The sequence below is a fragment of the Miscanthus floridulus genome, chromosome 11, assembly GCF_019320115.1.
Source record: "Miscanthus floridulus cultivar M001 chromosome 11, ASM1932011v1, whole genome shotgun sequence".
Lineage (NCBI taxonomy): Eukaryota > Viridiplantae > Streptophyta > Magnoliopsida > Poales > Poaceae > Miscanthus > Miscanthus floridulus.
In genome coordinates this window covers 63,821,774-63,832,360 of record NC_089590.1, presented here as the reverse complement: position 1 = coordinate 63,832,360, position 10,587 = coordinate 63,821,774, and the positions used below count along the sequence as shown (strand labels likewise).

General features: G+C 51.2%; 1 pseudogene; it reads left to right on the top strand.

Moving 5' to 3' along the window:
- The first annotated feature begins 2,971 nt into the window (after window positions 1–2,971).
- LOC136490768 (putative F-box/FBD/LRR-repeat protein At4g03220) lies at window positions 2,972–4,317 on the top strand (annotated as a pseudogene).
- Window positions 4,318–10,587: the final 6,270 nt, after the last annotated feature.

The following is a 10,587-nucleotide window of genomic DNA, read 5'->3' as shown; positions in this document are numbered from 1 at the left end:
TTTACCCTGATTCCTAAGATGTTTTCAAAAAAATGGAACTCTTGCTTCTCGTTTAATTGTTATTGTTATGCTGGGATTTTATAATTTGCTTCCTTTTTTGAGTGTTTGAAGCATAATAGTAATATTTTTACCATGCTTCATTGCAGCCCACTGCTATAGATGTTGGCATCAATACAAATTCTCCTCGCCATTCGATGGTCAAGACTTTGAAATCTCTTATAGGATGTCGCTTTGGTCGGTTGTTGAGATTTTCCAGTTAGTGTGTTTAAGTTACATGATGCTTAGTTATCCATGTTTCATATATTTCTCATCTGCAGCATATACAAGCATTCTTAGACGCAAAGAAACATTCCTTTTGTAATATGCCAGATCGCCTATTGCTCACCATCTCTGTTTGACATAGAAAAAACTTATTACTGTATTAGTCAACCAGATACTTCGGTGCGCTATACAAATGACACCTGCTTCATGGCATCCGTGGTTAAATATTGGCCCACAGTAAAAAATATATAATTGGGATTTTTCATTTCCTTTTTTTGAGAAGTCGAAAGGGGGGGGGGGGGGGGGGGGGGGGGGGGGGGAGGGAATCGCCCACCTGATTCACATTAATATTTGGCTCTTAAATAGCCATTATGGATTACAACTTGTTCCATTTTGAAAATAGATGGTTTAAGTTTACATGGCGTTAGAAATTGCTAGGCACCAGGAGGCTGCAATGCTTCTCTCATCACGGGGGCAGCCGAGAGCTCCAAAGATGAGCTTCCGTTTTGCAGGCCACCAGCGTCGCACTCAGTGAAGCCCGGTCCGATCGGAAAACTTAGTTGTTCCTTCGCTTCCAGATATGCAATGAACACAGCAGGAGGAATGTGTTGAAGAACCTCGCTGGAATGTGAGCAGGAGGTTGGATGTCTTTGATCGCCTGAACCGGGCACTGTACCTCAGTATGTATTTGCAGTGCATTCCAGAACTCTTGGGCATTCGGACATCCAAAGATGATATGTGCAGCTGTTCTTCCGGCGCTTGACAGACTTCACAAATTGTGTCTTGCGCTATCCCTTTTCTCAGATTCATTTTGCACTGAATTTTCTCTTAGGACAGCAGCCACGCAAAGAACTTCAGTCTCGGTGTGGCTTTGTTTTGCCAGATGAACTTGTCCAGGCGTCTGGGCTGCCGTGTGCGCTCTTGAGTGCCCAGGTCTCCATTTTTCTTGAGCATGTGGCTGCACCGTTGGTCTTTCCCATCAGTGAGTGCATGCTGTCCAATGACTTAAGTTAGTTGAAGTACCTGAGCCGATGCCTGTGATGATCGCCGAGCAGTCAGTGATGCTTCAAGCTCGCCCCCAAATTTTTCATTTCCTTTGAAAATTAGGACATGCAGGATATGTGGTTGCACTATTTGTGTAATATGCATGTCTCTATATATAAATATATGTCCTTACATTTTAGTTACCACAATCCATACGATGTAGTGATGATAATGGTTTGTTTTCTTTAATTCATTGTAGGGCGCCCGAAGGACGCATGATGTTCTAGTAAAAAAGAAAGAAAGAAAGGTTGTCTTTTTTACCTCCCTTCGCCCTACTCTGCTTTTGGCCCGGTCTGGCCCAGCCAGCCACGGACACTCTCTCCAATTTCCACCCCGAAATGGACAAATGGTGGCGTCCGTGACCTAAATCCCCAGATTCCAGGATATTTAACTTTTTACCATTATAACGGACGTCACCTCTTCGGATAGTACTCTTAAAATTGTTCATACATATTTATCATCGAGAGAGAGCATTTGATACATTCTTGCCATTTTCGCTGACGTGGCACGCCAACTCAACCTGACAGCATAGACCGACCACGGAAAATAACATTTTTACCCCTCATCTATTTCTTCTATCTCTATCCCGTCCTCGCTCGACCTCCCGCCGGAACACAGGTGGTGGTGGTTACAGCGATTGGTGGCCGCTGCGAGCTTCTCCTTGAGCCAGTCCACCTCGACCTGCTTGGATTGGAGCTGGCGCTGGAGGTCGTCGAGCGCCGCCTCGTACGACACCACGGCCTCGCGGAGGGGCGGTGCGGAAGGGTTCGAGCGCGGGATGTGGCTCACAATGGCGGAGCGGCGGAAGCAGTCGTGGAGGCACGCAAGGTGGCGGAGCTCGGCGACGACGGCCGCGTTCGCGGCGCACATCTTGTCGGGGTCCTAGGGGCAGCGCGCGCCCTGGAGCGCGGCCCACCCCGGAGACGGCGTCGAACACCTCCGCCATCAGCGCGTCCGCGTCGCGGGTACGCTCGGCGCCCTTGGCCACGGCGGCCAGCCTCTCCTTCTCCTGCTCCCCCTCCTCCCAGATCTTGAGCTTCTCCTCCTCCTCCTCCCCCTCCTCTTCCTCGATTTCCTCCGCCTCCGCAGCGGACGGGGACCGCCAGCATTTCTCGCTGCTGGAGACGGCGTCGGCGAAGGGGTCGTCGTCGTCGTTGTTCAGGTCACTATCGATGGAGTCGCGGAGGGTGTAGTTGCAGGGCAGGCGGTTGGAGAGGCAGGAGGAGGCGACGCGATGGATGAGGTCACCGACAGTGACCGGCTTGGTCACCATTCCTTGACGCTGAGACCGAGCCTTCCCTTGCGGGCTGCGGCCATGTTCGTCGCCGACGTCGGGTGCGGCCGTGGACCTGCAGGTCGTGCCCCCGGCTGTCTTGCCCCCAACTTCCCCTATGTCCTGTCAGCCGCCGCCATGGACCCCATCGTCGGCCATGGCCGGAGGTCGAGCGAGGAAGGGATAGAGATAGAAGAAATAGATGAGGGTCAAAACTATCATTTCCCGTGCTGTCAGGTCGAGTTGGTGTACCACGTCAGCGAAAATAGCAAGAATATATTAAATAGTCTCTCTCGATTGTAACTATATACAAGCAATTTTAAAAGTGAAGAGATGCTCGTTGTAACGATAAAAAGTTAAATATCCCCCGATCCCACGCCGTCCCCACTCTCGATGGAGCTGGGTGGCGCCGCCAGGAGCGCGAGGCTCTCCTCCGACGATGCCGCCGCGCAGCTGCAGGCGAGGACCGGCTCAGCACACTCCCCGACGACGTCCTCGTCCTCATCCTCCTCAAGCTCAGCACCCGCGCCGCCGCCCAGATCAGCGTCCTCTCCCACCGCTAGCGCCGCATCTGGGCTCTCCTCCCTGTGCTCTGCTTCACTTTTCCCACTGAGCCCCACCGGTTGCTTGACGCCCATGAGGTGCTCGTCCGCGCCCTCCTCGTCCGGGCCGATGGCGCCACCCCTGAGTCTCTGGAGGTCTGGCTCCCCGCCGCCGCACGCCGAGTCTCCGGTGACCTAACCATTTTCAGCCATGGTCCGGTGCAAGATGAAGAGGAGCAGGCCGCGCAAAGAGGCGCCTTTGAGTTCCCCTGCTTTGAGAAGGCCACCTCGATCTCGCTCTCCTTGCCTTTTCAGGGCCTCGCCGTGCCTCCCACCGGTGTCGTCACTCGGCTCACCGGTCTCCGCCTGAGTGGCGTCTGGTTCCACGGCCCAGGCGAGCTAGGCGACGCCGTGTCCTCGCCGCGGTGCCCGTGCTTGCAGAGGCTCACCGTTGAGGACGCCCGTGGGCTGTGTGATCTCGCCATACATTCGGATTCTCAGCTGCTGATGGAGCTCAGGGACCTGCACTCCTTGTCTCAGCTCACCGTTATGGCGCCGGCGCTCAAAGAGTTAACTGTGGTATTGTGTTTTTGCAAGAGTCCACCGGTCGCCAACATCTCAGCCCCTCAGCTGGCCAATCTTAATTGGAGTGATGAATATGATCCGATCTCTGTCCACCTTGGCAAGATGGAACATCTCCGGATGCTGCGCACCGACTATTATCATGTTTATGCAACTGAGACCTTCCTACACAATCACTCTTGTTTAAGTCTCTTGCAGCGCTTTGAGGGCATCAAAACTCTTTTTCTAGTGCTGGTGTATCCACGGGTGAGTTCTCACTTCTATTATCTAGAGCCACATGGATGTTTTGGTGTAATAACATTTGATTCATCATATAATTTATACGTATGTCATGAAACTAATCATGCACTACTTTTCCCAGTAAGCATGTTAGCTTATCAATTTCTCTTATCATGCACCATTTCACTATGTCTAATCCCCACTCTTGCTCTTTAGATATTTATCCTTTAGACATCAACATGCTATTACTGAAATGTTCTGCCTATTGTCAATTCTGCAATACGACCTTTTCTTTTCAACTTATGTGTTGCGCCCGCGGCAACGCCCGGGGTTCCTGCTAGTGTTTTCTTGTTATGGACCATACTGTATGAGAACATCAAAATGCTAGAAGTTTAAGTCCATTATATTTTGTATTTTGTTTATGGAAGTTGAAGCCTTGCTTTTTTTTTTCCACAAGCTGGAAGTGTATAAGAACCAAATATAGGCACGTTAAACTTCAGCCAATCTATGATCCTGCTTGCTAGCTCATGGTATTTAGAACACGGATATAATATCTCCAGTATCTGGAAAGTGCAAAATTGACATGTTTCTGTGGCTTATAAGTCGGCTGATGTTGTTTTGTTGTGAGAGAAAAACACTGTATTATGGCTGATACGATGAAGCGAACAGGGTAATAAGCTATGCCTAATTCCTACTGGCTTGAGAGAAAAAAACTATGTGACACAAAAAAATTGCATGGATTTCTCATACAAAGCTCGCTACTAGTGGCTAAAAGTTCCTTAAAAAAAAGAAACATCCTGAGGTGAAACGACGTGGACATTTGTGAAAAGGTAAAATTGACTATGACACTGAAAGTGACTTCTCCTTGTTGCAGGACATTCAAAATAGAGCAGTTTGCTGAAAGACATTCTGCTGCTTGTCAAATTTGCTGGTGGACGCCGGACCTAATAAAATATTCATTTCTGGCATTTGAGGAGAGAGGAGCAGTAAAATGACCGTTATGCCCCTGCCTCTTTCTTCTTCCTTGCTTGCTTTCTTTTTTTCGGGCACGGGTGGGCGGCGAATTGGGTGAAGGTGGCTGCGGCCTCGGTCGGCTCCCGCGGCGAGCAGCGAGACATGCTCGCGCCGGGAGAGGAGCGGTGAGTAGTGAGTAGGCTGGGGTCGCAAAACAGGATGCGGGCCGGCGCGGCACCCGGGACGCGAAGGACCGGGGTCACGAAACATCATTGGCACACGCGGCGAGTAGGGCACTGCACCCGCGCGGGAGTAGCGAACGACGGCGGGCGCGGTAAGCAGGCAGCGAAGGACCGGGGTCGTGATACGTCGTTGGCGGACGTTGTGAGCAAGGCATGGGTCGGCGCGGCACCCGGTGGGATTCACGAAACGATGGCGGCACATCGAGCAGGACACATGCTGGGGCGGTGACAAGCGGACACGGCGAGCTGGGGGAGAGCGCGAGCTTCGCTCCGCCGACGCGGGCTACGTCGCAGCCTCGCGGGCGTGCGCGGGTTCTGCCGCTACCTTGCGGGCACGCGTGGTCTCCGCCGCGACCACGCATGCGCGTGCGTAGGCTCTGCTGCGGCCTCGCGGGCACGCGTGGGCTCCGCCGTGGATACGTAGGTGCACGCGTAGGCTCCGCCGCGGCCTCGCGGTCTCCGCTGTGGCTCGCGGGTGTGGGCGTGGGAGGCGTGGTTGCAGGAGCTCGCCGGCCATGGGAGCACGAGGCGCCAGGGGCAGCCAGCCGCGAAGCAAAAGGGCTGGGCGGATGGAGGTCACTGCCGGCATCGTGGCGTGGGCAGGTGCGGGCGGACGGAGGCCATGGCCAACGTCGCGGCTTGGGCAAGCGCGGGTGGCCATGGTGGATGCGTCCGTCTTCGTGGCCGGGCTCACGGCCTGTGCGGGGGCCATGGGTTCCTTGCTGCTAACTCGGATAGAGAGAGGGGAAGAAGAAAGAAGTAGGGGCATAGTGGACATTTTACCGGTCTTCTCTCCCCTCGAATGCCAGAAATGGATATTTTATTGAGTCCGATGTTCACCATCATATTTGACAAGAAGCAGAGTGTCTTACAGTAAATTGTTTTTATTTTGGATGTCCAGTAGCAAAGGGAGGTCACTTTTTAGTGTCCCGTAGCCGATTTTGCATGTTTTGTACGTAGAAAAAAAATATTTCATATAACTGTGAAAGTGGAAAATTAGGCATGTTTTGTACGCAGATGAGCCAGAGGGCCGACCTTTGATGTTTTGGCCAAAAAAATGTATAATCAGTGGTACAGCAAAAATGCTATTACTTTTTTTTAGTGGATAAAAAATAGAAAAAAGTTCACATTACATCTCTCAACTTTTGTGAAAGTCTGCTTTTCCTTCCTGAACTCTAAAACCAGGTGGCGGGTTCATAAACCTAGGGTCCCCGATGGGTCCGCTTCCCAACAAAAGCTCGGCCCGGCAGACATCATTACAACAACATACGACTCCTAGGCCGGTGTAAGGTCGAGATGGTGTCTAGGGAGGTGAATAGTCATTTCTTAAATTTAATCGTGTCGGCTAACCGAAATAAATGCGGAATTAAAACGATCTGTCTAGCCTAGACTACACCCCTTTATCTAAGTTCACAAGCACCTTATGAAGATCTTAATTATGCAACAAAGGTGCCAGGCTAGCTAGAGCTCACATATCCAATTCTAGGAGTAAGGTCACATAAACCTATGACACTAGTATTTTATACACCGGGGAGCTCCTACACAATTCTAGTAAGCAAAAGCACAATGCTTCTAAGCTCACTAGTAATATTTAATAACAAGGCAACCAATGCCAAATTAGAGAGCGCAAATACTTAGCTACTCAAACTAAGCAATGTGACTAACAAGGTTACACAAACCAAATTAGGCACATAAGGGAGCTACTTCTTATGCTACACAGGCTAGAAGATAACTAGTAATCTACACAAGCTAACTAATTGGAAAAGCAACTACACAAGCACAATGTGTATGAAAGTAATTACAAGCTTATATAACGAGGATGTAAACCAACGGGAAGAATAATGTTGACACAGTTATTTTCTCTCGAGGTTCACGTGCTTGCCAATACGCTACGTCCTCGTTGTGTCGACCGCTCACTTGGTGGTTCGGCGGCTAATTGGCATCACCCGCCAAGCCCGCACGTCGGGCACCGCAAGAACCTACCCTAAAAGTGAGGGTAGCTCAATGACACTGTGGGGGTATTAACCCCTATACCCTTACGGCTGGGCTTGGGCCGGCCCGGACCAGGGGGTCTGGCCCACTAGAAGACGACGCGCGGCCCGGCCAATCTGTTCGGAGTCCCGCGCAAGAAATCAAGACAGATTTGGAGATCAAGCAAGATCCTGGTCGGTTAGAATAGAAATCCTTATTCGGCCACCTATGTCAATTGTAACTGGTTAGGATTAGTTTCCAGATCTGTAACCCTGCCCCCCGGATTATATAAGGCGGGCAGGGGACCCCTCTAAAAAACATCTTTCATTGACATACAATAATACAATCAGACGTAGGACGTAGGTATTACGCCTTCACGACGGTCGAACCTGGATAAAACCTCATGTCTGTCTTGCGTCACCATCTTGTTTGTAGCTTGCGCATCTGTCTGCCAATAATCTACTACCTTGGGCATACCCCTAGGTAGACTGCCGACCATATTTCGTCGACAGTGGCGCGCCAGGTAGGGGGTGTGCGTACTGCTCCACAGACGAACAAGATGGTCATCATCCCCGGTTCCATGACTACGCCGAACGGCCTCACGTTCACCATCGGCCAGATCACCTGGACCACAGGCTCCGACGACTTCATCGCCATGACCCCAGAGGAGGCACGGGTTCAATCTGCGTCGACCACTACTTCACCTGCATCGGCTATGGCTTTGACCACGGTGGGTCTGGCTCCGACCACGCCAGCATCGTCTTCAGCCACGCCGACAACCCATCATCCGCTTCCTCGCTACAAAGGGAGGCAGATCGACAACATCGACCTGCTTGACTTCATCGATCGGGTCGGCACCAAACTTGCTGAAACCCTAGCTCTGGTAAGTTCGATTCAAAGTCAACCTAATGAGCAGGTAACCACTACCCACAATAGATCTACCCGACCAGCTCGGGCCAGTCGTCCTGCACGACTCGGTACGGATCTCATGGTCACATCTACTCCTGAAGGGCGCTCCATTCGTCGCCGGCCAGCCCCCGCGACGGGTCTCTGGCTCTCTGAGTACGAAGCCTCGATGGAGAACCACCAGGCCCAGCCCTACGGCCTGCGCAACTTCGTCAACATGGTCCGGATTGAGGATTATCAAGAAGGATCGGTCCACATAGTTCAAGAGGATGGCTCAAGCTCCCTGTCTGGCATTGCATCTAATGCCTCCGTCCACACCGAGCTCCAGCATCATGACGATGAAGGCGTTGAATATGATCTGGATATCCCAGACCACGCCCTAGGATTCCCACGATTCCCATCCTTCCCACCAAGGCGAGGAGACTTGACCAATGTTGTCAGTAACGACGAACCACCGGCAGTTGGCGAAACAGAACAAGAAAGGCTAGCACGCGAAGCACGCAATATTGACCGGTTTAATCGCCGACAAATCGAAGCCGAGGCAGAAGAGGAGGCCCGATGCATAAGGGTCCAGCCACACGACCTTAACAATGCCTTTGACAGGGTGGGGGACAAGCAGGTCTTCAGGACTCCAAGCGCCAACGTAGCTATTGCTATGGCGACAATGCAATGACTACCCAATACCCTAGAAACTCAGGTAGTTCGTGATGATATACAAGCTTACCTGATGGCTGCTATGGCCCGAAAGTTGAAACATTACTTTGACGGATATCGTGTGGTGGTCATGACCGAGTACCCTCTGGGAGACATCATTCACAACAAGGATGCAAACGGGCGCATCATCAAATGGGCAATGGAGCTATGCCCTTTCTCCTTGGAATTTGCAAGCCGTACTACAATCAAGTCTCAGGCACTTGTCGATTTCATCGTCGAGTGGACAGACTTAAGCACACCTGCCTCTCAGGGGCCCGACAAGTATTGGAAGATGTACTTTGATGGCTCTCTCAACATCGACGGCGCAGGAGCAGGAGTCCTTTTCGTGTCACCATCCAAGGAGCAGCTTTGATATGTCCTCAGGATTTATTTCCCGGCGTCTAATAATGCCGCCGAGTACGAAGCATGCCTACATGGTCTGTGCATTGCGGTCGAGCTCGGTGTTAAACGTCTCTATGTCTACGGAGACTCAGCTCTGGTCATCAACCAACTCAACAAGGACTGGGATACGACCATCGAAAAGATGGATACATACTGCAAATCGATCAGAAAGCTGGAAGGCAAGTTCTATGGCATCGAGTACACACATGTGGTCCGGGACAAAAATCAAGCAGCAGATGCGCTATCAAAGTTAGGATCATCCTGAGCCAAAGTCCCACATGGCGTATTTGTTCAAGACCTGCTCATGCCTTCCATCGAAGAGGAAGATCTCACGGTCGACAAGCCTCTAGACCAGCTATTGGTGGCTATGGTTCCGGCGTCAAACACCACCAAACCACCTTCGACCACTAAGGAGCCTGACTAGAGAGTACCTTTCATCAAGTACCTGACAGATTGTAGTGGTTACACCAATCGGACAGAAAACGAACGCCTGATGCATCGCAGCAAGCAGTATCTGCTCGTCGATGGCAAATTGTGGCGCAAGAACGCAAAGGAGGAAATCTTGATGAAGTGTATAACCCAGGAGGATGGCGAACATCTCCTGGACCAAATCCACTCTGGCTCCTGCGGCAACCACGTGGCCTCGAGAACGCTGGTTGGCAAGTCTTTCCGAGTAGGGTTCTATTGGCCGTCAGCCGTAGCCGATGCAGAGAAGCTAGTCCGCCATTGTGAGGGTTGTCAGTTCTTCGCTAAGAGAATCCACGTACCAGCACACAAGATTCAGACAATACCAGCCTCTTGGCCCTTCGCATGCTGGGGACTGGATATGATCGGGCCCTTCAAACCAGCTCTTGGGAAATTTACATGTGTCTTTGTGCTGATCGACAAATTTTTCAAGTGGATAGAGTACATGCCTCTGGTACAGGCATCTTCAGAAAAGGCTATCACTTTCATCGACCGGGTCATCCACCGCTTCGGCATACCCAACAACATCATCACTGATCTGGGTACCCAGTTCACCGGTAACACTTTTTGGGACTTCTGCGATGAAAGGAGCATAGTAGTAAAATATGTCTCAGTGGCGCACCCTAGAGCTAATGGACAGGTCGAGCGGGCAAATGGTATGATCTTGGACGCACTTAAAAAGAGGATGTACAGGGAAAATGATAAAACTCCCAGAAGATGGCTCAAAGAGTTTCCAGCCATGGTCTGGGGTCTCAGAACCCAGCCCAGTCGCAATACCGGCGTATCACCATACTTTATGGTTTATGGCGCTGAGGCAGTGCTCCCAGCAGATATAGCCTTCAGATCAGCATGGGTAGAGAACTTTGACGAAGACAAGGCCAATGAAGTACGGGAGCTAGAAGTGAATAATGCAGAAGAGAAGCAGCTCGATTCTTGTGTATGTACAGCCAAATACCTTGCTGTTTTGCGCAGGTACTACAACAAGAATGTTAAGGAGCGGTTCTTCGTGGTTGGGGACCTGGTCCTGAAGTGG